We start from the raw sequence: 25793 nt of genomic DNA on the forward strand, positions 1-25793 counted from the left end.
AATGTGAGTTCACTCAAGATTTGGCTCTCTGTCTGTTACTGGTGTATAGGAATAGGTATACTTGTGATTTTTGCACACTGGTTTTGTATCCTGAGACTACAGACAGAGTCTCACTATGTTGCCCAAGCTGGTCTCAAACTCCTAGACTCAAGAGATCCTCCTGCCTTTGCCTCCCAAAGTGCTTGAATTACAGGCATGAGCTGCTGAACCCATTCTGTTGTTTGTACTCTTACTGTTGAGTTTTGAGGGTTCTGTATGCATTCTGGATACAAGTCCTTTGTAGCTTATGTATTTAAAAATACTTTCTCCTGTCTGTAGCTTGTCTTCTTCATTATCTTATTGTCTTTTGCAGAACAAATTTCTAAAAATTTGATGAAGTCTAATTTATCTATTTTTGTAATGAATCATGCCTTTTGGAGTCATATCCATGAACTTTTTGCCTAGAGATTTTCTCCTGTGTTATTTTTTCTATATGCCTCATGGTTTTACATTTATATCTGTATCAATTTTGAATAATTTTTGTATATGGTGTGAGGGATAGGTCAAAGGCTTTTTTACATATGAACGTCCAATTGTTTCAGTACCAATTGTTGGAAAGACCAACATTTAACCATTGAATTATCTTTGCACCTGTCTCAAAAATCAGTTAGCCACATTTCTGAATTCTCTACCTGTTCAGTTTATTTGTATGTCTATTTCTCCATCATTGCAAATGGTCCTGATAACTGTAGATTTAAGTAAATCTTATAATTGGGTAGGATGATTTATCCAGATCTTCCCTTTTCTTCAAAATTATTTTGAAGAAATCCTTCCTTTGTCTTTCCATGTTCCAGTTCCTTTGCCTTTCCATATAAATTTTAGAATCAGTTTGTCTATAACAAAAATCTTTCTGGGATTTTATTGCAATTGCATTAAATCAGTAGGACAACTTGAATCTTCTAATTTATATACATGAAGTGTCTCCCCATTCTTTTTAAATTTATTTCATTAGCATTTTGTAGTTTTTAACTTACATAGCCTGCATGTTTTATGATATTTATACCTAAGCATTTTAGTTTTAAAAGAAATTATTGAAAACGGTATTTTTTAATTTCAATTTTCAATGATTGTTCATTGCCTATATAGAGAAATAGAACAAATTTCCCATGTGACCTTGTATACTGAGACTTTATTCATTTATTAGTTACAGGAGGTTTTTGTTTTTAAAAAATCACTACTATGGGACTTTCTGTATAGCAATCATGTTATCTGTGAATAGAAACAGTTTGTTTCTTTTTTTTCCATCTGCATTCCTTTTATTTTTTCTTGTCTTATTGTACTGGCTAGAACTTCCAGCACAATGTTGGATAGGGGTGGTGAGAATGGCCATCCTTGGCTTGTTCCCAGTCTCCTGGGGTGTGATGATTAATTTTATGTGTCCACTTGATTGAGTTATGGGATGCCCAGAGAGCTGATTAAACATAATTTCTGGGTGTGTCTGTGTGGGTGTTTCTGTAAGAGATTAGCATTTGAATTGGTGGACTGAGTATAACAGGTGGCCTTCCACAGTATGTGTGGGCTTCATCCGATCTACTGAGGATCTAAAGAACAAAAAAGCAGAGGAAAGTTGGATTTTCTCACCCTCTGCCTGACTTGAGCAGCTTGAGCTGGGACATTGATCTTCTGCCCTCTGTGCTCCTGGTTCTCAGGCCTTTATAAGTCTACTGGAATCTGCACCATTAATCCTTTACCTCTCAGGTTTTTGACTACACCACTGGCTTTCCTGGATCTCCAGCATGGATTTATAAACGTTCTATTGTGTTTTTGTTTCTCCAGAGAACCCTGACTAACACAGGGAAAAGCATCAAATCTTTCTCAGTTCATTATTTCTCCAAAATTCAATATATGTTGATGATAAAATCTCTCAGCAAACTAGGAATAAAATTGAAATCCCTTAACCTAACATACCTTTCATTAGGTTAAAGAAGTTCAATTTTATTCCTAGTTTGCTGAGAGATTTTATCATCAATGTATACTGAATTTTTTCCAAAGTTTTTCTGCATCACATTAATGTGATTATAAGGTTTTACTTCTTTGTTAATATGGTGAATTACATTGACTAACTTTCAAATACTGAACCAGCCTTATATTCCTAGAATAAATTCAATGTGGTCATTATTATTACATCTTCCTCTATGGCTGGGTTTATATTTAATTAGTTTTATTGAGAATTTTTACATCTGTATTTTTGAGGGAGATTGCTCAATAATTTTCTTTTACTATCTTCAGTATTTGGTATCTTTGGCTTTGGTTTTGGCTGGAGCCATAAAATTAATTGGAAGTAATTTTCTCCTTTTCTATTAGAGATTGTGAAGAATTTGCATTATTTCTTCTTTAAATGTTTGGTAGAGTTCCTCAATAAAATTATCTGGACCTGGAGATTTCCTTTGCTGAGGATTTTAAACATTAATTTCATTTTAAAAATAGTTATGGAATTTTTGGGGTTATCTTCTTCATCTTTGGTACATTTTGGTAGTTGGTGTCTTTTTAGGAATTGGTCCATTTAACGTAAGTTGTCAAATTTGTGTGCTTAGAGTTGTTTGTAGTACTTTCTTATTATTCTTTTAATAGCTTTGTGAATATGATGAATATAATCATTCATTCTTTTATTGGTAATTAGTACCCTCTTGCTTTTTCCTTTGTCTGTCTGGAGATTTATCAGTTTTATTTGTTTAGTTTCTTTGATTTTCCTTTCTATTTTCTCTTTTCAATTTTTTTCTCATATATTTATTATTTTCTTCTTTCTTCCTGCCTTGCATTTATTTTGCTTTTCTATTTTTCCTTTTTGAAAGCGGAAGTTTAGATCTTTGATTTGAAACTATTTTTCTTTTCTAATATAAGCATTTAATGCTATGAATGTCTCTCTAAGCACTGCATTAACTATCTCCCACACATTTTTATATGTTGTACTTTAATTTTTGTTCAGTTCAAAATATTTTCTAATTTTTCATTAGACTACTTATTTGACCCATAGATTAATTAGAAGTATGCTTTTTAATATCCAAGTATTTGGAGACTTTCTAATTTTCTTTCTGTTACTGATTTCTATTTTAATTCCATTAGCATCAGAGAGTGTACTCTGTATGGTTTGATTCTTTTAAGTTTGTTGAGGTTTGTTTCATAACTCAGCATATGATTTATCTTTGAGAATGTTTTGTGTACACTTACAAACAGTGTATATCTTGCAGTTGTTGGGTGGAGTGTGTTCTAGAAATGTCAATTATGTCAAGTTGGTTGACAGTGTTGTTCCATATTCTTGCCAATTTTTTGTCCACTTGTTCTATAAATTATTGAGAGAAGAGTATACAGTTTCCAAGTATAACCGTGGATTTACTCATTTCTCCTTTCATTTCTATTTCTTTTTTTTTTCATATATTTTGAAGCTCTCTTATTAGATAAATCCATTCAGGATGGGGTTGTCAGATTTAGCAAAACCAAAACAAAAAACCAAACCAAAACAAAAAGCAACTGGGATGCCCAGTTAAATTTGAATTTTAGATCAACAGTAAATCAGTAAAATTTTAGTATAGTTATATCTCATGTAATATTTTTATTTTAGCTGGCAATCCTAATTAGGATCACTATGTCTTCTTTGTGAATTGATCCTTTTATCAACATGTACTATTTCTCTTTATCCTGGTATTTTTCTTGACCTGAAGTCCACTTTGTTTGATATGAATAGCTACTTCAGTTTCCTTCCCCTGTCCCCAGCTTTCTTTTGATTAGTGTTTTCATGGTCTAAGAACACCAATTAAGAGACAGTCATTGTCAGAATTTAAAACAACAGCAATAATAATCATGTGCTATCTACCAGAAACTCCTTTTGAATATAACAATATTGATTATATTACATCTAAGTACTATGCCAAGTTGTAAGGAAAATGGCTGTGCAGGAGTCAACAGTAGGCCGAGGTAAACATCTAGTGCAACATGACACAGCAAGATTGGAGTGCAGGTGCATAATCTTATGCATTATGTAATCACAGTTATGTAACCATGCTGTGGGTGGGCTTGTCACCTGGCTCTGTGCCACTATTGTCTGCGAGGTGCATAAATGTATCACCAACACTGTGAGAGGTGGTGCATAATAAAGCCATGTCCCACCTGCCTATGGTCCCCTGGGTGTTCTTTCAACTACCCACCACCCGACTACCAACTCCCCTTGCACCCCACCTCGGGTTGGACCTGACAATTGGTATAGTCCGCGGGATTCCAAGGTGAGTGAGTCCTCAGTCCCTGATGATCCCGGGTCAGCTATGTTGCCCCATTGTGGGTTATGATACTTGGTGGCAGCCGTGCTGCTAGGACGGGCCCTGGTGGAAACATGCGTGGCAGTGGACGGGTTCCTCCTGACCATGGAGAAGGCACTGAAGCACGCAGCACAGAGAAGGAGCATGCCTTTGCTGGCAGAGTTGGATGAGCATTTTTGACTGTGTTATGCAAGCTGAGCACCTGGAGGCCCAGATAAACAGCTTGAAATGAGAATCAGGGACTGCCGTAAGTGTGGGCTTCAGCCCACCTTTCTGGCCAGAGACTCCTGCATGGTCTGATACCAAGGAGGAAGAACCCCCGCTGTGGGCTCGCCCCACGGTCAGCTAGAAAATAGGGCATGAACAACCACTTGGGCCCCAAAGCCTGGCTCAGGGACCCCTTACCATGGTGGAGCACAATTCATATCATGCCTACACCCCCACTGAGTTGCAGGAGTTAGGAAAACAGTGTCAGCAGTGTCCGGGGGAGCCCCTACCCACCTGGATGCTCCACCTCTGGGATGAAGATGCTTACAGTATTTCCTGTTCTGTCGCCAAGATGGAAAAGTTAGCTTCTATCACAACTCACCCCTCCCTCCATCAACAGTTGCAGGTGAGCAGACAGTTGGTACAAGGGAAACGTGACCACACACTGATTGAATGGCTGATGGCAGCCATATGGACAGTATGGAATGGTGCCAGAGAAATACCAGAAACTGTGAGTAAATGACAGTCATATGCAGAGCTGCTGCAGGTAATTCGGGAGATGGGTATGCTGCAAGCTGTGTTTGATTTAAATACCAGAGGGCCAGATGATGAATGCTTTATTTTCCACATGAAGGACCTTGTGTTGGGCTCTGCACCCCCAAGTGCTTTTGGCTCTGTGGCCGCTGTCCTTACTCCATACGTGGGGCACTGCATACATGAGGTGACTACTGCCATGGCAACCCTCAGAGTCCACGCCATAAGGAAGGGGTTGGTATCCTTCCTACAGGAAGCCACCCTATGAGACAGAAAGGGGCCCCAGCGGGTGACTTGCACACAGATGTGGATTGATCTGATATTGGCGGGGGTTGCCCAAGAGAAAATTGACAGGCACCCCTGGACCTTGAGCCATCACCATTTAAGGAATGGCACCTCCCAATTCCTGATGGGGTATGGTATATGGATGGGTCTAGCTGGGGTGCCACCGCTGCCTGGACTGCTGTCCTGGTCCTGCCTAGTACTGATACCATATGGTTTGACACCAGGTGTGGACGAAGTAGTCAATGGGCTGAACTCAGAGCAATGTGGATGGTGATCACCAAGGAGGAGACACCTATGGTAATCTGCACCAATAGCTGGGCAGTTTATCAAGGCCTAACATTGTGGTTAACTACCTGGAAGTCACAGAATTGGTTGGTTGGCTGCCCACCCATTTGGGGCCAAGCCATATGGCAAGACCTATGGGAAATGGGCCACCAAAAGGATGTGACTCTTTATCATGTGTCAAGTCATGTCCATTTGGCTGTCCTTGGCAATGACAAGGCAGATGCCTTGACCAGGGTCTGATGGTTTCAGTCGGCACCAACACAAGATGCGGCCCTTTGGCTACACTGGAAATTGGGCCACACAGAGGGCAAACTGATGCAACAGGTCAATAAGCACTGAGGTCTGTCCTTGCTTACACAGGATATTTGGGAGGCCTGTCGTCAGTGCCTGTCATGCGCACAGGCACAAACCAGACAGAAGCAGCTGCAATAAGGGATGATAGGGTGGATGCCCTTGACCAGGTGGCAGATAGATTATATTGGGCCGCTGCCAAAATCGCAAGGATACACGTATGTGCTGACAGCTGTAGACATGGCCACTGGCCCATAGTTTGCCTACCCTTGTAGGTTGGCCAACCAACAACGTACAATTCAGGCCCTGCAACACTTGTGTGTTCTATATGATTGCCCCTTGGCTGTTGAAAGTGATAGGTGAACACATTTCATTGGACAGTAGATACAACAGTGGGCACGGCAGATGGACATAAAATGGGGGTTTCTTGTTCCATATAACCCACAGGCTGCCAGCATGATTGAATGATATGATGGACTCTTGAAAAGCGGGTTACCCTTGCACGTCACTCCCCCATCTTTATGGGGCAGGAGTTCAAGCCTGGACTTGGTGCTTCAGACCTTGAATAAGTGGCCACAAAAAGGCAGCCCAGCCCAGGTGGAGGCACTGCTGCACTGGGCCGCTGCCACCATTCAGTTACAGATACACACCAAGGATGACCTCCTCTGACCAGGTATGGGATGAACGGTAATCTGTTGTTGCCTGCCCTAATGCCCCTAAAGGTAGGGGAACAAAAAACCCCTGTGTGACCTATTATGAGCTCCCCAGTAACTTTAGCATGGATACAGTACCCAAAGGAACCATAGGGAGCTGAAAAGGTGTGGTACCATCATCCAGGGCAGAAGCCTCTGGCAGCTGCACTGCTATCCAGAGACGAACGGTTGGCCTGTTATTTTGACTGAGGGGAATGATTTACTCCTGTTAGTACCTGTGCTTGCTTTGCCCTTTTGACTACAGGTTGGCATGCTCCAACAGCACTGTGGAATGGGCCAACACCTACGCTGAGGTGATTACTATTTCCAATTATTGGATCTGCACCGCCTTCCAGCAGCAGCTGCAGACAGCTTGCTGTAGCACATACACTCAGCTTCGATGGAGAACTGAACATACGTAGATACTTGGGGTTTCATGGGTGATGCCTGGAATGCAACACAGCAAGCTTTGGATGGGGGTGCCGCAAAACCCAATGCATGCCTGCCCCCTGGCTGACCCATAGAATCTATGATGGATGAAGCTGGCTAGTGGGAGAACACATGGTGCTCCCACCACAGGTACCACGATGTATAGAGCAACATTAGGGTAGTGCACCATGGGGTGGTTGCCCACCATAGCCTACACAAATATAACATATGTCACCATTATCAAAGGTGTGGTAGAATAAGTGGCCTATTTAAGGCCAGGCCCCAATGGGTTTTGTGCCCCTTGGGAGTTTATGGGTCTGTGGAGACACAGGGTAGCCATATTTGTCAGTGAAGTGGACTGACCGCTGTACCTGGGGGCGGCCTTATATGCCTGCCACTGTGCTTCCCACATTGCCTAGATGCCCACATGACTGGGCGGCACTATGTTCCCAGTTTCCGTGAGTGTGGCGGGCACCTTGGTGGCTCTACCCCTTAGTTTAGACTGTCCCTGGAGTGGGTGTTATCCTTGTAGAAATGCACAGGGCACACAGCTTAGGCCCTGAATTACACCCAAGTCACCCTCCTCCTGTCAACCAACTAGGTTGATCAAACTAGAAAGGTGGTGCTGCAAAACTGGATGGACTTAGATATAGTAATGGCTGCCCAAGGTGGCACCTGTGCCCTTATAGGGACACAGTGTTGTACATTTATTCCTGACAATCAACAAAACATGACCGCAGCCTTGCAAGGGATGTCACAGGAGATTAAAGCAGTTGAGAACCTTACTGACAGACCCCCTGCAGAGATGGTGGGCATCCCTGGGCTCTGGTCTACACTGGGCCCTGATAATCATGAGCAGCATAGCAGGAATATTAGTAGTAGGTTGCTGCTTCCTCCCCTATTGTTGCTGTGGGCACGTTTCCCCACTAAGAAGACCCCCTCGGCCTAGGGGGTGGAGTGTAAGGAAGATGGCTGCACGGCAGTCAAGAGCAGGCCGAGGTACACATCCAGTGCAGCATGACACAGCAGGATTGGAGCGCAGATGCATAGTCCTGTGCATTATGTACTCAGTTATGTAATCATGTTATGGGTGGGCTCATCATCTGGTTCTGAGCCACTATTGTCTGTGAGGTGCATAAATGTATCACTGACACTGTGACAGGAGGTGCATAAAAAAGCCATGTCCCACCTGCCTATGGCCCCCCAAGTGTTCTTTCCACTACCCGCCACCCATCCACATTCTCCCCTCAGACCCTAGCTCGCGTTGGAAACTCACACAAATGCTATCCTCTTTAAGCAGTCAAAAACACTATGATAACTGGTTATCACCAGTTCCACCAAGTTAGTAGAGGAGATAATTGGGGCTTGAAAACGACATGTTTATTGCTTAAGGTCATACAATGACAAAATAATAGAATCAAAATTCAAAGCTTAGTCTGACTCTAAAGTTCATGTCTTAACCACTGGATTATTTAGGTTACTTTGCTTCCAAGCAATGAGTTGGCAACATTTTGCAGGACATATGGCGTCTCTCACAACTATTCCACTCTTCCTGTAACACAAAAGCAGCTGTAGATAACAAGTAAATGAATGAGTGTAACTGTGTTCCAATAAAACTTTATTTAAAAAACAGGTGGTGAAATGGATTGGGTCTTTGGGCTGCCATTTGCCAATTCCTGCTTTAAATTATGAGTATATTCTTCAGTTCCTGTTTTCTATAGGCTATATTTGTCTGGTTTTTGTTTTATGAGTTCACTCTAGGTCCTCATAGCTAGTGATGAAGCTTAATTCACATTTCAAGTAGTCACAGATTTCTTGAATCCATCCTACTTCCCTACTTAAGATATGTTTCTGTGCTAAGATGACTCTTAAACATATTTTTCTTGCTTTAGCAAGACCTCAGATAAAGACATGATTCAGAGCCAGAAGAACAGGAAGGGTGGTTTGTAAGGCTCTGTCCAGTAGAACAGAGAGGGAGAAATGTGGATGATGTAAAGTCAGCCTTCCTCAAGCAGCCTGGTTGCTGAATCTTGGATTCAGATTCTCTAGTCCAAGTATACACATGAGTCTAGTGTATCATATCTCTGAAAGAATTATTTGGTCCCTTCTTATGTGCTTCCAGGGTCATGGGACTCTCAATCCCTGAAGGTGGTCTTTTTCATGTCTTCCTTGGGGATGGAGTAAGTAGACCATCCTAGTTCTTGGAAATGTTGTGCATATAGTGAACTAAAAGTTGTCTTTGTGTAATTTGTTTCCATCATCCCACTTCTGGACTTTGAAGCCACACAAAATAATGTAATTTCTTCTACGAGATAGTCTGAGATTGTAAATTTATTTTGCACTATAAGGAGGAAAAAGTACTAGATCTCACTAATAATATCAATGGCAAATGAAAAATACTTGGGAATAGACTTAAAAAGAAACTCCAGATCCTATGTGAAGAATACTTTAAACTGTTTTTGAGATTATAAGAAAGACTGAAACAAAAATATACGATGGGAAGACACTATATTATAGTAAAAATGTTGATTCCTGCCAAACTGACAATCAGATGTAATGGATCTCATCCAAAACCCAACAATTTTACTTTTTTATAAGTAAATGTTGTAGGTTGGGCTTTCCAGAAAGCTAACTGGCCTGAGGTTAGTTTGCAGATCATTTATTTGGGAGAGCTCCTGGACCATGGAGGGGTTGAGGGAGAAGCAGAGCTGGGCAGATGGGGAATGTGATCTGCAAACCAGTCCCAAAGAAGCCTTCCCCTGTCCCCATGGGGAGCACTACACTAGCTTTAATCTTGAGAGTCATATCAAATAGGGACTGAGAACTGGCCTTTATACTATTCCCCTCACCCCAGTCAGTTTGTCATCAAATGCAGGCTACTTCTGGAAGGAGGCCTGAACAAGATGAGGCAACTGTCTTCAGCTGAGGGCTCACAGCTGCGAGCCATCCTCCGGTAGCACTCTTAGCATCTGGAGGAATAAGTCTTCCTTCCTGAAGGAGGATCTTGGTGGCTCATCACAGCATCTGCCACATGGAAGAAATTGGACAGAATTTCCAACTGTAGAGTTTATCTGAAATAATAAATTGATAGAATGATTATAGAATTTTAACCAAGAGGAGTAATATAAGAAGTCCTGCCTCATTAAATATTGTAATATACTGTGAAGCTATCTACAATCATTAAAAGAGTAAATTATTGGCCTAGGAATAGACAGGTTGCTCAATGATCAGAAATGCAAACTCGGAACTGAACCCTTGCATGTGTAAGAGCTTGATTCATAATGCATGTTGTCTCTCGATCTAGTAGGGAATTAATGGTTATTCAGTAAATGACATTGTGACAACAATGAAGTTATTATAGATTCCCTAATTCAAAACTTACACCAAAGGTGATTTCAGATGGATTAAAAATTTAAATGTAAAGAAGAAAATTTAATAATAGAAAAAAATGTAATAATGGGGGTGGAGATGGACTTTCTAAGCATGACCTCAAAGGTCAGAATTCATAAAAGAAAAAAATGTAACTTTAAATGATGTTAACATGTCAGAGTGGCAACAAACCTACTATAATTCATAAATCTAGTATTGGCTGAAGCTTGTTATGTACCAGATACTGTTTTCAGGATGTGATATGACTTGATATCTAACCCTATGATCAAGGTACTATTACAATTTCTATTTTATAGATGAGGAAACTGAGGACTAGAAATATCAAATAATCTACCTAAGGTCACAAAACAAGGACATAGAAAAGATTCAAGTCCATCCTGTTCAAAACTGCTATGCTATAAACAAATGTAAAAACAGTGACAACCCAGGAAAAGTACCTGTATTATCAATGGCAAAGGGTTACTAGCCTTAGTCTTAAAAGGTTTGTTACAAATCAATATTGAATATGTGAATACTCCAGTAGAAAATTCAGGAACCCAAGGTAAAGAAGAATAATAATGACCAAGAAATATGTAAGAAGAGCTTCAACTTTACAATCCTTACCGGTGAGGGGAAAAAAGAAAGAGGATTTGAATAATGAGAAACATTTTTCTTCTGGCCCTTAAGCAGAGTGAGAAAGAATCCTATCCTGGAATGGCAAAAGTGAGGAAATGGCTACTTCCACAAAGCTAGCGAGAGTGCTGAGTAGTACATATTTTCCAAAGAGCTATTTGACAATATTTGTCAAAAGATTGGACCCTGTAATGCTACTGATAGAAATCTATCTTAAGAAAATGTGTGTGTGTGTGTTTGTTTGTGTGTGTGTGTGTGTTTGTGTTTCCTCTGGTATTGCAACAATTTTTTTTTTACTAACCATTCTCTTTTTATTTTTCTACCATAAACATGCATGACTCATATAATAAAATGCAAATTGTGATACTTGATATCAAAGTTTTGAGTAGATTTTTTAATTCTGAAGGCTTTTTAGAAGCCATTCTGGGCTTGGCATTTTAAATTTCTGTAAAATATGTTTGAGCATGGTTCATTTTTTGGTTTCAACCTGGTTTATTTTTGTGCATGGCTCCTCTGTGTATGTTTGTTCCCTCTACCTAGAGAACTTGCTGTGTCATTTGGTAAGTAAAGCAGCCAGAGAACAAAGCCACCAATGTAATTTGAGTAGGTGTGGATCAGAATGAATTAGGCTGCAGGAAATCGTTTAGGACTGTTTTTCAAGATCTTTGCTTTTTTTCAGTCTTTTGTATTCAGGAAAGATTGAGAGTCCAAGTGGGAGAGGAAGCCTTTCAGGTTTTCAGGTTTTTAAAATGCAGGTCTCGAAGGCCTTAGACTGAGATTCCTCGGCATGACAGGAACAGAATTCGGTGCAAAAAGGAAGCAAATCGCCTTGCCCGAGATATTATCCCTATGGTCCCGTCCATCTCACCAGGTGTCTGGCTGTCCTTCCTCCTCTGTCAAATCTCCCTTGCCTTTTCTCTATTCCTTCCTTCCTCCACGCTCCCTGAACTGACAGTGTCCTTGAATTTGAGTATCTTTCCCCGCAAAGTAGAATCATCTAGGAAAGTAAGGAGAGAAAATGAGAGTTTATTTTCTAGTTTCCAGGGGCTGATTTTAGTGAGGCAAATAGTTCAAGGACTTTGCCAAGTTTTCGTTTGTGTGGTGTTGCTTTGTTTTGTTTATTTTTGCATGCCTGCATTGTTCTAATACTGTATCTCTTTACAGCTCTCACCTACCGCCTTTCTAACACTGTGTCCATATTCTTCCCACCTCCACAGAAATCCTTATTGGGTAGCAACAAGAGGAAGGAAGAGGAAGAAAGAATGAGGCACATGTGTTAGTGCTGTCGTGGACACCACGGGTGCAAAAGTGGGTGAGAGAGTATCTGAAACAGAACAGGCTATGGGACAAATATCCCTGTTCTTTCCCAATTTATTCATTTACTTATCCATTCCCTAAGCATGAATTTTGTTCTCATATATGCCAGACTCTGTAACAGGCCAAGAAATAGAGGGATAAACCTACTTCCAGCCCTCAAATAACTCATAGTTAAGAGCCCAAATTATCAAATATGGATGCTCGTTGGAATTGCTTGCAGACTTTTGTAAGAACACAGATTTCTGGGCCCCATTTGGGACCTACTGTGTCCAGATTACCAAAGGGAGGGTTCAGAAATCTGTATTTTGGTTAAATTTCTCAGATAATTCTTGGCAGTCAGCATTGGTCTGAGGATCAATGTTAGAAAACTACTGGTAATGGCTTCTTGGTGCATTAAAGAAAAAATACAACTAAGAACCCATTTGCAGTGTGGTTGTAAGGCCAGCCAGCCTTTTCTCCTTCCCTTCTTCCCCAGCATTCCTCCTGTGAGCACTCAAGTCAAGAATGTATTTCAGTTTTCTATTGCTGAGTAGCCAGCTTCCCGAAAACTTTGTGCTTTACAACAACAGTGATTTGTTACTTTTCATAATTCTGTGGGTTGACTAGGATTAGCTGGATGGTTCTTCTGTTCCACATAGTGTAGCTGAGGTCACCCAGGTGCTGCATTCAGCTGGGAGGTCAGCTGAGGCTGGAACATCCAAGATGTCTCTCATACTCTCTGCATGGTGTCTCATGATTTGGGAATTTAGCCTGAGCCTTTTTTTTTTTTTGAGACAGAGTCTTGCTCTGTCACCCAGGCTGGAGTACAGTGGTGTGATCTTGGCTCACTGCAACCTCTGGCTCCTGGGTTCAAGTGATTCTTGTGCCTCAGCCTCCCGAGTAGATGGGATTACAGGCGTGCACAACCACACCAGACTAATTTTTGTAGTTTTAGCAAAGACAGGTTTCTGCCATGTTGGCCATGCTGGTCTTGAACTCCTGGCCTCAAATGATCCACTTGCCTTGGCCTCTCAAAGTGCTGGAATTACAGGCATGAGCCACCGTGCCCAGCCTAGCCTGAGCCTCTTTACCACTTGGCAGTTGACTTTCAAGAAAGAAAAAGCTGATGCTAACAGTTCCTTTAAGACCTGAACTCAGAAGTCCCAGATCATCACTTCTAAGCATTCTATTGGTCAAAGCAAGGCACAGGGACAACCCAGATTCAAGAGAAGGTGAAACAGATCCACCTCGTGTTGAGAGGAGCAGGAAAAAAATTGTTACTATCTTTTAGTCCACTATAGATTAAAAAAAAAAAAACCCACAGGAACTTTGTGCTGATTTATAAGGTCTCTACACTCATTAACTTCACAGATGACTTCAGGCTAGGGGTCTCAGAGAGGGTTCTAGAAGTCGGTCCGTTTAGACCAAGACCTTGGCTGGTTGTATAAGTGTCCATAAATGAACAATAAAATTTAATAGGAACAAGCTGTAAATACAAGATGGGTCACTCTATCAAGACTGCATAAAAAAGAGCTGAAAATAAATAATGGACAAACAGTCATGAGAATATAATCTAGTCTGTGTGCCAAAGAGGCAAGCATGATATTGGATATATCTAGAAATTCTGTAGCACAGTAAAACCATGACTGGAATATTATATCCGGTTTTGGCCTTTGTAATTTAGAGTCAGGATTGTTCAAGATAGAAATGGAAATGCAAGTGCATTGGATCTTCTTTGCATATATTTGTCTCTCTTCCCCCACTAGCATCTTAGCTCCATGAAAGTATTAGGTTGGTGCAAAAGTAATTGCGTTTTTGCCATTACTTTCAATGGCAAAAACCACAATTACTTTTGCACCAACCTAATAGCAGAACTGTTTTGTTTCCTGTTGTATTTTTAATGCTCCTAGCAGTGCCTGGTACCTTGTAGGTACTCAGTAAAGGTTTCTTAAATAAATGAATGAGTCTCCTTATACGTTTTAGAGAACTGAATACAATACTTGGATCACAGTAGACTTTCCACAAGTGCTTACTAAATTGACTCGTTGGCCAGTGTGTTGTATAGTACATGGGTGAAGGGACCTGGGTTTAAGATCCCGCTCTGCCTGTAACTTCTTTTATTTATTTATTTATTTATTTATTTATTTATTTATTTATTTATTTATTTTGTACTTCAAGTTCTGGGATACGTGTGCAGAACATGCAGGTTTGTTACATAGGTATATATATGCTATGGTGGTTTGCTGCACTTATCAACCCATCATCTAGGTTTTAAGCCCTGCATGCATTAGGTATTTGTCCTAATACTCTCTCTCCTCTTCTCCCTGACCCCCACACAGGCCCTGGTGTGTGTTGTTCCCCTCGCTGTGTCCGTGTATTCTCACTGTTCAGCTCCCACTTATGAGTGAGAACATGCGGTGTTTGGTTTTCTGTTCCTGTGTTAGTTTGCTGAGTGTGATGGCTTCCAGCTTCATCTTTGTCCCTGCAAAGGACATGATCTCAGTCTTTTTTATGGCTGCATAGTATTCCATGGTGCATATCTGTCACATTTTCTTTATCTAGTCTATCATTGATGGGCATTTGAGTTGGTTCCATGTCTTTGCTATAGTAAATAGTGCTGCAGTAAACATATGTGTGCACATGTCTTTATAGTAGAATGATTTATATTCCTTTGGGTATATAGCCAGCAATGGGATGGCTGGGTCAAATAGTATTTCTGGTTCTGGATCCTTGAGGAATCGCCACACTATCTTCCACAATGGTTGAACTAATTTACATTTCCACCAACAGTGTAAAAGCATTTCTATTTCTCCACAGCCTTGCCAGCATCTATTGTTTCTTGACTTTTTAATAATTGACATTCTGACTGGCATGAGATGGTATCTCATTTTGGTTTTGATTTGCATTTCTCTAATGATCAGTGATGATGAGCTTTTTTTCATGTGTTTGTTTCTGCCTCTAACTTCTTTGTGATGTTAGGCAAGTATTTAGTTTCTTCACCTCTCATCAGGCACCTCCTTTATAAAACTCAAAATTTAAAGGAATCATAGACAAGAAAGTGGTTTGGAAAGAAAATTACCAATGGCCTCTGTATTATTCTTTGAGGGTCCTCCCTTCTGCTCAAGGCAAGGGTGTTGTAGACCATACTCCCAGTTCATTTCTTGGTGACCTGCAGGTGGGGAGGGACATGATCAACCCATACCATAATTAATGCATAAGGAAGTAAGGATAATGCTGGAATTCTCAGAGTTGAAGGGGAACAGGGAGGGTAGAGACAGCAATGTCTCCAACATTGGGAGATGTGGGTTTTATTACTGTCCTAATGGATTAGAATATCAGCTATACTTAACATGGACTTATTAGGGTTTTGAATCCCTCTTTTGATAGAAATTGTGGTTGTTTTCTAAAATGCTAGTGAATATAGAAGGAGCAGGAGCTTAGGTGTCAAATTACCTAAGTTTGAATTCAATTTCACCACATTAGCTGGGAGACCACAGGCAAATTACTTAACTTTTCTAAATTCCAGTTTCATCTTCTGTAAAATGGGATTTTTAGAAACTACCTACCTTGCTGAGCTATTATGAAAATTGGATGAAATATTCCATGCGAAATGACTGGAACACATACATGCTTTTTATCATTATCATCATGATTACTGTTATTAGGAGGAGGAGTGGAGGAGTAATAGTGGTCCCAGGCCTACCTGGGTTTAGTAACTTAAATCCTCTGAATCTCATTTTCCATGTGATTAAATGGGACAATGATCTACATTACAAAGCTGTTATCCCAACCTTGCTTTGGAAACTGCATGTGGTATATGTCAAAAAACTTTGCAAATCAAGAATTATCCAGATGTTCGTTGTTATCAAATATTAAGATTCAGCTGCTGTCACCTGCTCTAGGGAGCCTGGTCTATCTCACCCTGCCAAAATACAATATCCCCTTAGCCCTGGTTTGGTCCCCACAATCTTCAGTCCCTCTGGATGCAGAGTCAGACCATCTTCCAGACCCAAGAGGACCAAAACCTCAGTCCCAGATGCAGGATAAACACAGAGTGTGCCCTTGTCAAACTTCCACAAGAGACCATAAAGGCCATGGCAGAGGGACATACTTTAAGAGCTACTGCTGCAGACCCTTCTGAGGGTTGTCAAAACTGTCAACAAAGAAGGTTGTCAAGTTTCTCTCCCCGAGGTCTTTAAAAATGAGAGTCTTGCCTGAAGATGGAGTCTGAATTACATGACATCTCAAGATCCATCTCATTAAGATTCAATGTCACTTCCTGAGTTTGTCTAGTCTCTCTCTTGGAAAGTAAGGCCCTTCAGTAATTAAACATCTGAAGGAACTGGGCATTCATTATCCTGAGCATTAATTCTGAAGGCAGATCTGGAGATTCTGCAATTTCAAATCATTTTGGTAAATGGCCATTTGATTATTAGCTAGCTGATGGAATTAGAAAGAGATCTTTGAACTCCATCTTTGTTCACATCCCTGTTCTTAGGGTTTCTAAGCATATAAGTCTTTGATTACCTTGCTGTATGAATGCTCTACTGAATTTTCTTTGTAGACATATCTGTCCTCTTTGTGATATGGGCAGTTCCTTGGGGACTGGGCAACAAACTTGTCTTGTGTGTCACTCACTTTCTGTCATTACATAGGGTTTAAAGAGTACACAGTAAGTGCTGTTGGTTTTCTTTAAACAAATGAATAAATTTTCTGAGGAATTAGTCAGTTGATTGTGGCCAAATATGGGATTGCTACTAAAAGATGTCAGCATACATTTTGGATTTGATTTGTGGTTGTCTGCCATCTGGAAATAAAATAATTGACAAACATTTTCAAGTAGACTTTTCTGGTAATTTAGGACTAATTTTAATGTAATTAAGAACATTCTGGAGTTTGCAGAGGTCATTTCATCAAGTGAGGTTTATTCACAGAGGACAGAATAAGATTCTTTTCCAAGACCAGTCAGTAAATGGAACAGTAAAAGACCTCTAATCCTGTTAGCGATGAAAGCAGGGCCAAAATTTATGTTCCAGTCCTGTGTCCTGTGCTTTGTCATTCAGTGAAGACATAAACATCCAGTAAAAATTGACTGGATTAATATAGATCCATTTTTCCCGGCCAAGAATTTCTTGAAAGAGGGTGGTAGACTGTAGTCATGCGGTTTTTGAATACTGATTCTGACTTTAGTTAGCACTGTGTACCTCGGTTTCATTTTCGATATAATGGGGGTGACACAGAGATGGGGAGCTCTAGTATCCTATGATTTAATGCCAGGCGTCTGGCAACCCACCCACCAGAGAGTCGAAGTAGCAAGCAACTTTATGGCTCTCATGAAATTCCTTGGGACCAGAATTTCTCATATCGCTAAATACACCAGAGTGCCAATGAATTGTTTATTGCCTTATAAGGGTGTTATGGTGGTTCTGGGCACCAGCTCTGAGGACAGGCTAAGCAGGATCTTTCTTGAACTTTCCATTCAGTTTTACCATTTTATGTAGGTTAGCCTTTCTAAGTCTCATTGTAAAATGATCATATTAACATTTCATTGAAAGTGGAAATGAAAATAGTGCCCACAGCATTTTAGTCCTTGTTGAAAAGACTAAAATGATGAGGTATGTACGATGATGTAAGGAGCACCTGATATAGTAAGGGTTAAAAAAATAATAATTGCTAATGCAGTGGTGAAGGATGGAGATAAGGATAGCCGTGATGAGTCACTGAAAGAGACAAGGTCGTCAGTTTTCTTGACCATCTCTCAGGTTGCCATGAAGATTAAATGATTTCATTCTTGTAGAGTTTAGCAGAGTACCTGGCACATAGTAAGCACTATTAAAAAGTGTTCATTTTCAAACTAATAATATTCGAATAAGTTTCCCACACTCTGCAATATAGATAGATCAGGCTTCTGTTGCATGAGGGCAACAGAAAAGGAAGGTGTTTGTTCCCACGGACACACTTTCTAGGCAGTCATTTAGTTTTATGATCAAGAAAGAACAATGCATTTCCTCCTGGATGTGCTGTTGTCTCTAAAGACAACAGGTGCTCTGCCACAGTGCTGACTACCAAATAATTTGTCCTTTTCACCTTTCCTCATGCTCACGCTTCTTTTGTATTCTTTTCTGTATATGTTCTTTTTTTAGTATTCAAACTACTTTCCCTCTGCTGTGATCTTCCCCTCACATCTGCTCTTATCCCTTGCTTTGCCGCTAAGCCGCATGAGTCATGAGGGCTGTTCTGACAGAGGTGCAACTGTTCTTTGGCAATCAAAGAGCTGCTCATGCCCTGCTCGAAGTCATACGGTAATGCTGCAAATGCCAGCTCAAATGCCAGCAAAAACCAGACCCCCTTTCATCTCTCTCTTTTGAAGAAATTCTTTGTAGAGGGCTCCTTATGAATACTATCTTGAGACAGAGTGCATTTTTATCCATTTGTCTTGCTTTTCTCTCCCATTTTCCACTCACAGAGGGACTAGAAAGTTGGGATCCAAGAGAAAACTCAGCAGAAGGAGCCTCCCAAGAATCCCTACCACTGACTTAGGTACAGAAATGCGATTTCCATCACATCTAGTGGATTTTTCAGGAGGCCTCATCTGCTCAGATTTCATTTGTACCTTTCCATCATGGAGTTACCCCAAAAGATCATGGACTTGTCTTTACAATCTTTTTTTTTTTTTTGAGATTTGTGAATCTAAGTTAGGTTTATCACACCAGATTTTTGTGTTTTAAACGTTTTAATCTGGTATGCTGTGAGGCACTATGCTATCCCAGGCTCAAAACTTATTTGGAGAGCATACTAGCTTTTGGGAATAACCCAACCACCCTGTTTTGCTGTCAGGGCTTTTTATAAAGCACTTTTCTACACACATAAGTAAACACTCAAAAATGAGATCAAAATTCCTTCTAAATCCTAGTGTTTAACTCATTATTTTTAGTTACTTATTGTTTACATCCAGCCTAAAAGGCCTAACAAAGATGCAATAATGTGGCAGAAACTAACTGAGCTGATGCCTCCCTAAGACAGGGTCCTGGTGAGAAGTCCCAAAGGGAGTTAGGAAGGGCCTGCAGGATGAGTGCTTTGGCCTTTAACTTTATTCTTAGTTCAAACAATTGTGTTTCTTGTCTAGGTACAGGTGTGTCACTGAGAAATTCAGCAACCATTGCAAGAACAATAGGTCATTTCTGCTTACCCAGGCCTGACCCCCAATCTGGGCTGAGACTTTCTATTGAGCACCTACTCTGTACAAGCACATGACATACATTATTTCTAACCTTTGTACAAAAGTCGTAAAGTTTTATTATCCTAGTTCTTCAGGCAAAGAAACTGAGGCTTAGAAGCCTCAGTAATTTAACCAAGTATGGCAGATGGTAGCTTCAAAATATGACCACAGCAATGTTCCCAGCAGCATAGGCACATCCTGAACTTGGATACTCTCCCGCCCAGAGGTGAAGTACATTTTTTTCTCTCCTTGAAAGTTGGTTGGTCTTTATGATTGTCTCAATAAGTAGAATGTTGTGGAAGTGATGGTGCATGACTTCTCAGGTTATATCAATAAAAGGTAACACTTTGTCTAGCCCTTTCTCTCTCTTTAGGAATACTCACCATTAAGACCCAGCTGCCATGTTGTGAGGAAGCTCATGCTACACGGAGAGGCCACATGTGGATCTGGGCAACAGCTCTGGCTGAGGTCCCAGCTAACTAACACCCAGTACTGATGGCCAAACTTTCCAAAGATACCAGCTTCCAGTCTCAAGCCTAGGGGGGCACGGATAAGTTGACCCTGCCAAGTCTGGCCCCAGTTGCAGAGCCATGAGCAAAATCAATGTTGTTGTACTAAGATACTAAGTTTTAGGGTGGTGTGTTATGTAGCAATATAAGCAAAATACCAAGTTTATACAGTTGGTCAGTAAATGATTCAGGATTTGAACTCAAGATCTGTATAACTGTCCACTTCTCTTGGCTGGTTCCACTGTCCTAGATCCTTATTCTCCCAAGCCTTACTCCTTTCCTTCAGCCTGGAATTCAGAGACATTCTGCCTCTCCTTGCTGTAGGTATGCTTATTGCTATTCAGCCCCTAATTCACGTATGTAGTCATTAATATACAGAAACCCTGACATGAGCATACACACTGCTAATAGAGATCTGCCTTATGCACTTATGGGAAGCTTTCCAGCTTTCCACATTAGGTTTGTAGCCCTTGTCAGTGTTTCCTAAGGGTGTAAGAAGTCTCCACAATAGCCAGTGTACTGTCATGAGTGTACATGTTCTAAAACCTGCATGGCTAGGTTCCAATCCCACCTCCTCCACGTACTACCTGTTTACTAGTGTGTTTAACTTCTCTGTGTTCTAATTTTTCCATCTATAAAGTAGAATAGCAACAGTCCCTTCCTCATTCATTATTCCTTGCTACAATGAATTGAGGAAGCAGGTCCTTAGAACAGTGCTTGGCATATTAGCTGTCAGTAGATATGACTTATTTATGGGTCACCTATAAATTAGAACCATATTTCACCACACATCTTTTTCTACTCAGGTCATTGGACAAGAAAAATGTTTACTTATTCTACTGGCTGTTCTTTTCTGCGTTTTGTGTAACCCATTTATGCTTTATGTGGAAGGTGGGGCAAATTCTGCTGGGCATGCATTTTCCAGTGGGGAGGATGCCCTTCTGGGCTGGCCAGACACTTTGGCATTTTCACGGTTCGGCTCGACCCTTCTCTTAGCCACATCAGCTGTTCTACTAAACAAGAGCTTTTGGTTTCACTGTTACTTGTTTGTAGTGTGTGTAACTAGAAGTATGAACTGAAATGTATTTTAGAAGACACTTGAAAACATTGGGTATCTCTCCATAGGGTCTCAGGGGATCCAATGGAGAAGCAGCATAAGAGATCAGAGAGCTCCTTCTGCTTTAATACAGACAATAGAGAAACACAAACAATTGGATGGGACAACATGGTGGCTCACAGGGTATTAATTACCACACCGGACATAACCACAGAGAATCTTTAGTTCGACCTCCTCATTTACAGGTGAGAGCCCAGAGGTGAAGCAACTGCCCTGAGATCGTACAACTTGTCTGGACTTTACAAACCTGTGGCTTGATCATCTTGTTTTCCCGATGACCTAGGTTATTGGACTTTTGGAGGCGGGGGGCAGGGGGAGTCAATTAATTTTGATTGTTCTGATACAATGACTTGGATTTTTCATCTTTGCAATTAACTTTTTGTTCAATTTCTTTTGCTTGATGAAAAACTGATGTAGAGAGGTAGCTGCAACAAAGAGATGTATATTTAGAAATGCCTTTGCTGAAACTAATCAAGTGTCAGAAATTATAGGAAACATGTAATTATCCAGTCTGTCTCATGGCTGGGGAGTCCTATTGGTGTGAAGGCTAAATTAGTTTTACGATATTATTTCTGGCTTCAGTTCAGGTGAATCTAGAGATGCCAGGAAGCATACAAACTCTCTGACATCTCTCTATTTCAGGACCTATCTTTGCTAGGCAGGAACAAACGTGATATCAACACAAAAAATATAAATTGAAAAGCTTCCTTTGGCCCTTTGTGTACTGCCTGGCTTTTTTCATATCAGTTACTTGATTTTTATCACTTGTCTGCCATGCTGTTGGAGTCTTTGCTGTCTCAGTGTGTGGTTTAGATGCTTAATGCCTCCTCCCTTGAAGCCCATTCCCTCTAAACATGTGTTAATAAGGTCCCAAGAAGTGGTGCTACATTTTGCAGCACAATTTCAGTTGCCCAGAGAGATGGATGGCTTGAAACAGGCAAAGGGACCCCCTCAAGTAGGCTTGGAGAACAGGACCACCAGGAGCTCTGAATGGAATTCAATCAGATGGTACTACCGGAAAGGGGGATAGGAGGAGTGATCCCTTTGACAGGAAAACAAATTGAAAGAGAAAGAAAATTGGAAAGCAAATGCCCGTTTTCAAGATGGGGACTGGGAGCAGAGGGGCGCTGCATTTGATCAAATTGAGGCTTCACACTGCAATAGTTTTCTAATATTTTGATATTTCTATCTGACATCGGACAGGGTCTTGATTAAAGTATCTCCTGAGGAAAGAAACTTTCCTTTGTAGGTTTTGGGTGCCAGGATTAATCTCAGCTTAGACGATGGCCCCATTTGGCTGGTAAAAAAATGCATAGATAGCAGGTGATTATGCCTTCTTTCCTCTCCTGTCAGCTTGCATTTAATGGAAGCTCCTTGCAGATAAAAAGTTGGGAGTAGTATTTCACTGTGGGTGCATACACATACACACACACATTGAAATCTGACCACTGAAGGAAGTTATAGATGAAAGTGGCCTTGTTATTTTCTTAAAAGTAAAAATTGCACTGTCTAAAGGTACATAGCACATCTGAGGTCTCTTTGAAACATTCTCTGCCTCAATGTTCTATGCATTTCTAAGCAGGGAGAGTTTAGGCAACTTCAGGGAAAAGAAAAACTTACCAGTTGCTTTTAGGTTTTAACCAGTGAAATGAAGTTCTTCTCATTCTCGGACAGTTTTAAAGTGAGTGACTTCCCATTTGACTGATGTATAGACTCGTGACTAGGAGAGTTAGTCAAACTGGGTGTAAATCCTGGATGCTGCATCTACTTAGTGTGAGACCTTAGGAATTTTCATTAACATTTTGGAGATGTAGTTTCCTTAACTGTAAAATAGGGATACTTAACATTGTTGTGATGATGTGATGATGCTGTCAGATAGCACTTACAACTGTATAGCATAGTGCATAGTACTTGTCAAGTAACAAATGCTATGTAATTATTTCTAGTTTATACAACAACAACAACAACAGCCTGAGGTATTAGCTACGGTGGCATGTATGAGAAATACATTTTGGAGATAAAACCTGCGATTATGCACTATTAGCAGGAAATAAGTTATGAAAGAATGAGTGTCACCAAAGGCAACCGGATTTGAAATGGAGGGCTTCATTCTTCATCTCCTAGGTGGGTTTACATTAACATGTTTACTTTAGCAATACAAGATATGATCAATGTATTAGATAATTTACCTTTTCAAAATGGTTATCAAGGAAGAAGGGCAGCAGGTGGGTGGAGTGATGGGCATTACTATTTCCATATCAGAAACGAGAAAGTGAGAAAGCCGGCACATCCTGCACATCCTCCGACCTGAAGTGGGAGCATGTGTGCTGCAGGGCTTATGGAGGCCACCCACAGCAGAAGATGAGGCTGGAGCTTTTGTCAGTAGGGAGCAGGGAGATATTGAGCTCTAAGATAACGGTGTCCAGCCCTTGGAGTCTATTGATTCTGCAAATTGGGTTGTTCTTGCTATATGGACATGACACACTGTAGATGAAAAGTGTGTTTCACCAAGATATTTCTCTTTGATACTTCATCAATTCATCCATTGAGCAACTACATATGTAAAGACTGGCATCTTTCATCTTCTTGCAAAGTCCACACCCTTCTGCCCCCATGCTCAATATTTTAGTTAACAATACAGCCATGTAGTTAGCCACCTGAGCCAGACATTTCGGTGCATTCTCAACTCCTTGTTTTCCCTTACTTTCCATTCCCCAAGAAAACATCTTATTGATTCTCACTTTCTCCATATTTCTCAACTCACTCCTCTCCTCTCAACCGGCAGTGCTGCCCCATCATTGTCTGGCCTTCTGAGATGGCCACCTTACAGGCCCTCCTCTAGTGGCTTTCCTATTCAGGATTTCTTTCTTCCCACCACCAGGACAACCATCCAGAAAGCACCATTTTCATTTTCTGCTAAAATCCTGCAAAGGCTTCTTGCAGAGTGATGGCCAAATCCCTTAGTGTGGCCTAAAAGGTCTTTCCCAATCTAGCCTCTTGCTCCCAAGCTTTATACCTGCCATGCCCCCTTTGCACCTGCCTCAGGAGCACCGCGTCTTGTCTTGCAACACTGCAGTACCTTCCTGCTTTTGAATCTTTGCTGTCTCCTCAGATGGATTGTCATTTCTTTCTAGATTTCTCTGAAATGCCCCATCCTCTGGAAAGTCTTTCTGTTCTTTCTCATTGCTTTGCAATTCAGATTATGTTCTTTATAATCATCCTTCTCTGAATATTCCTCCAATGTTGAACTAAGCACATTGAACTTTAACTATTTGAGGACAAGTTTATCTTCCATGTCAGAAAGACAACTCTCCTGTCCCCAAGGTCAGCAACCATGTCCTCAGTATCTCAATAAGAGTTTATGGAATTAATTAGGGGAATGATTTGAAGATAAGCACACTGTAGGTATTCTTTTTGAAAATTGCTATTCTTTTAAGAATACAGTCTGATGATTTGTTCGTATGTAAAAAGTGTTTCTTGGTTATAAGTAGTGAAGATGATAGCTTCACTATTATTCCACCCTTTCAGGAGGTGCTTGCTTTAGAGTCAGAAAAAAGACCAAGGCTCTTACTTACAGTGTGGTCAAAAGGTTCAGAGTCCAGAAACCAGATCCTGAAGGGCAGCCAACTAGAAAGGTTGTGGGGATTTGGAACCCAGATGTGTCCCTGCAGCATGAGACAAGTACAAATAGGAAGATGAAGTAAAGGGAGGACAGGAAAGAACAGAAAGTGAGAGCAAAAGAAAAGGAGAGATGGTGACATGGAAATTACAGCCAACCAAAGAAGAGACAAGGGGTTAGTGCCATGAGGACTTCATTGCAGCATCGCGAGAGCAGTAAGTTGAGCTTTTAAATCTGATTGGTACATTTTCTATTTCCTTTCCCAGCTTCCTTTCTCCCTCCCATAGGAAAGAACTTCATCATATTGCCACTCCATCTTATCTTTGTTTTTCTTTTGTATGCCCTTTATGTTTTAGAGCCGTTCTAGGTTCACAGCAAAATTGAGTGAAAGATATAGAGATATAGAGATGTCCATGTATGGACATGCATAGCCTCCCCCATTGTCAACATCTCCCACCAAAGTGGTCTACTTGTTACCACTGATGAACCTACACTGACTCAATATTATCACCTAGAGTCCGTAGTTTCCATTAGGGTTCACTCATGGTGTCGTACATTCTGTGGTTTAGACAAATGTATAATGACATGTATCCACCATTATAGTATCATAGAGAGTAGTTTCATTGCCCTACAACTCCTCTGCTCTGTCTATTTTTCCTTCCTTACCCCAGCCCCTGGCAACTACTGATCATTTTACTATCTCTATAGTTTTGCCCTTTCCAGAAGGTCATAAAGTTGGAATCATTGAGTACGTAGCCATTTCAGACTGACTTCTTTCGCTTAGTAGTATGCATTTAAGTTTCCTCATAGCTTAACAGCTCATTTCTCTTTTAGAGATGAACAGTATTCCATTGTATGTATGTACCACAGTTTATTTATCCACTCATCTACTGAAGGACATTTTGGTTGCTTCCAAGTTTGGGCAATTTTGAATAAAGCTGCTATATACATCCCTGTGCGGGTTTTGTTTAGACATGTTTCAATTTATTTGGGTAAATGCCAAGGAAGGCCATTGCTAG

This window comes from Nomascus leucogenys, chromosome 6, assembly GCF_006542625.1.
Source record: "Nomascus leucogenys isolate Asia chromosome 6, Asia_NLE_v1, whole genome shotgun sequence".
Taxonomy (NCBI): Eukaryota; Metazoa; Chordata; class Mammalia; order Primates; family Hylobatidae; genus Nomascus; species Nomascus leucogenys.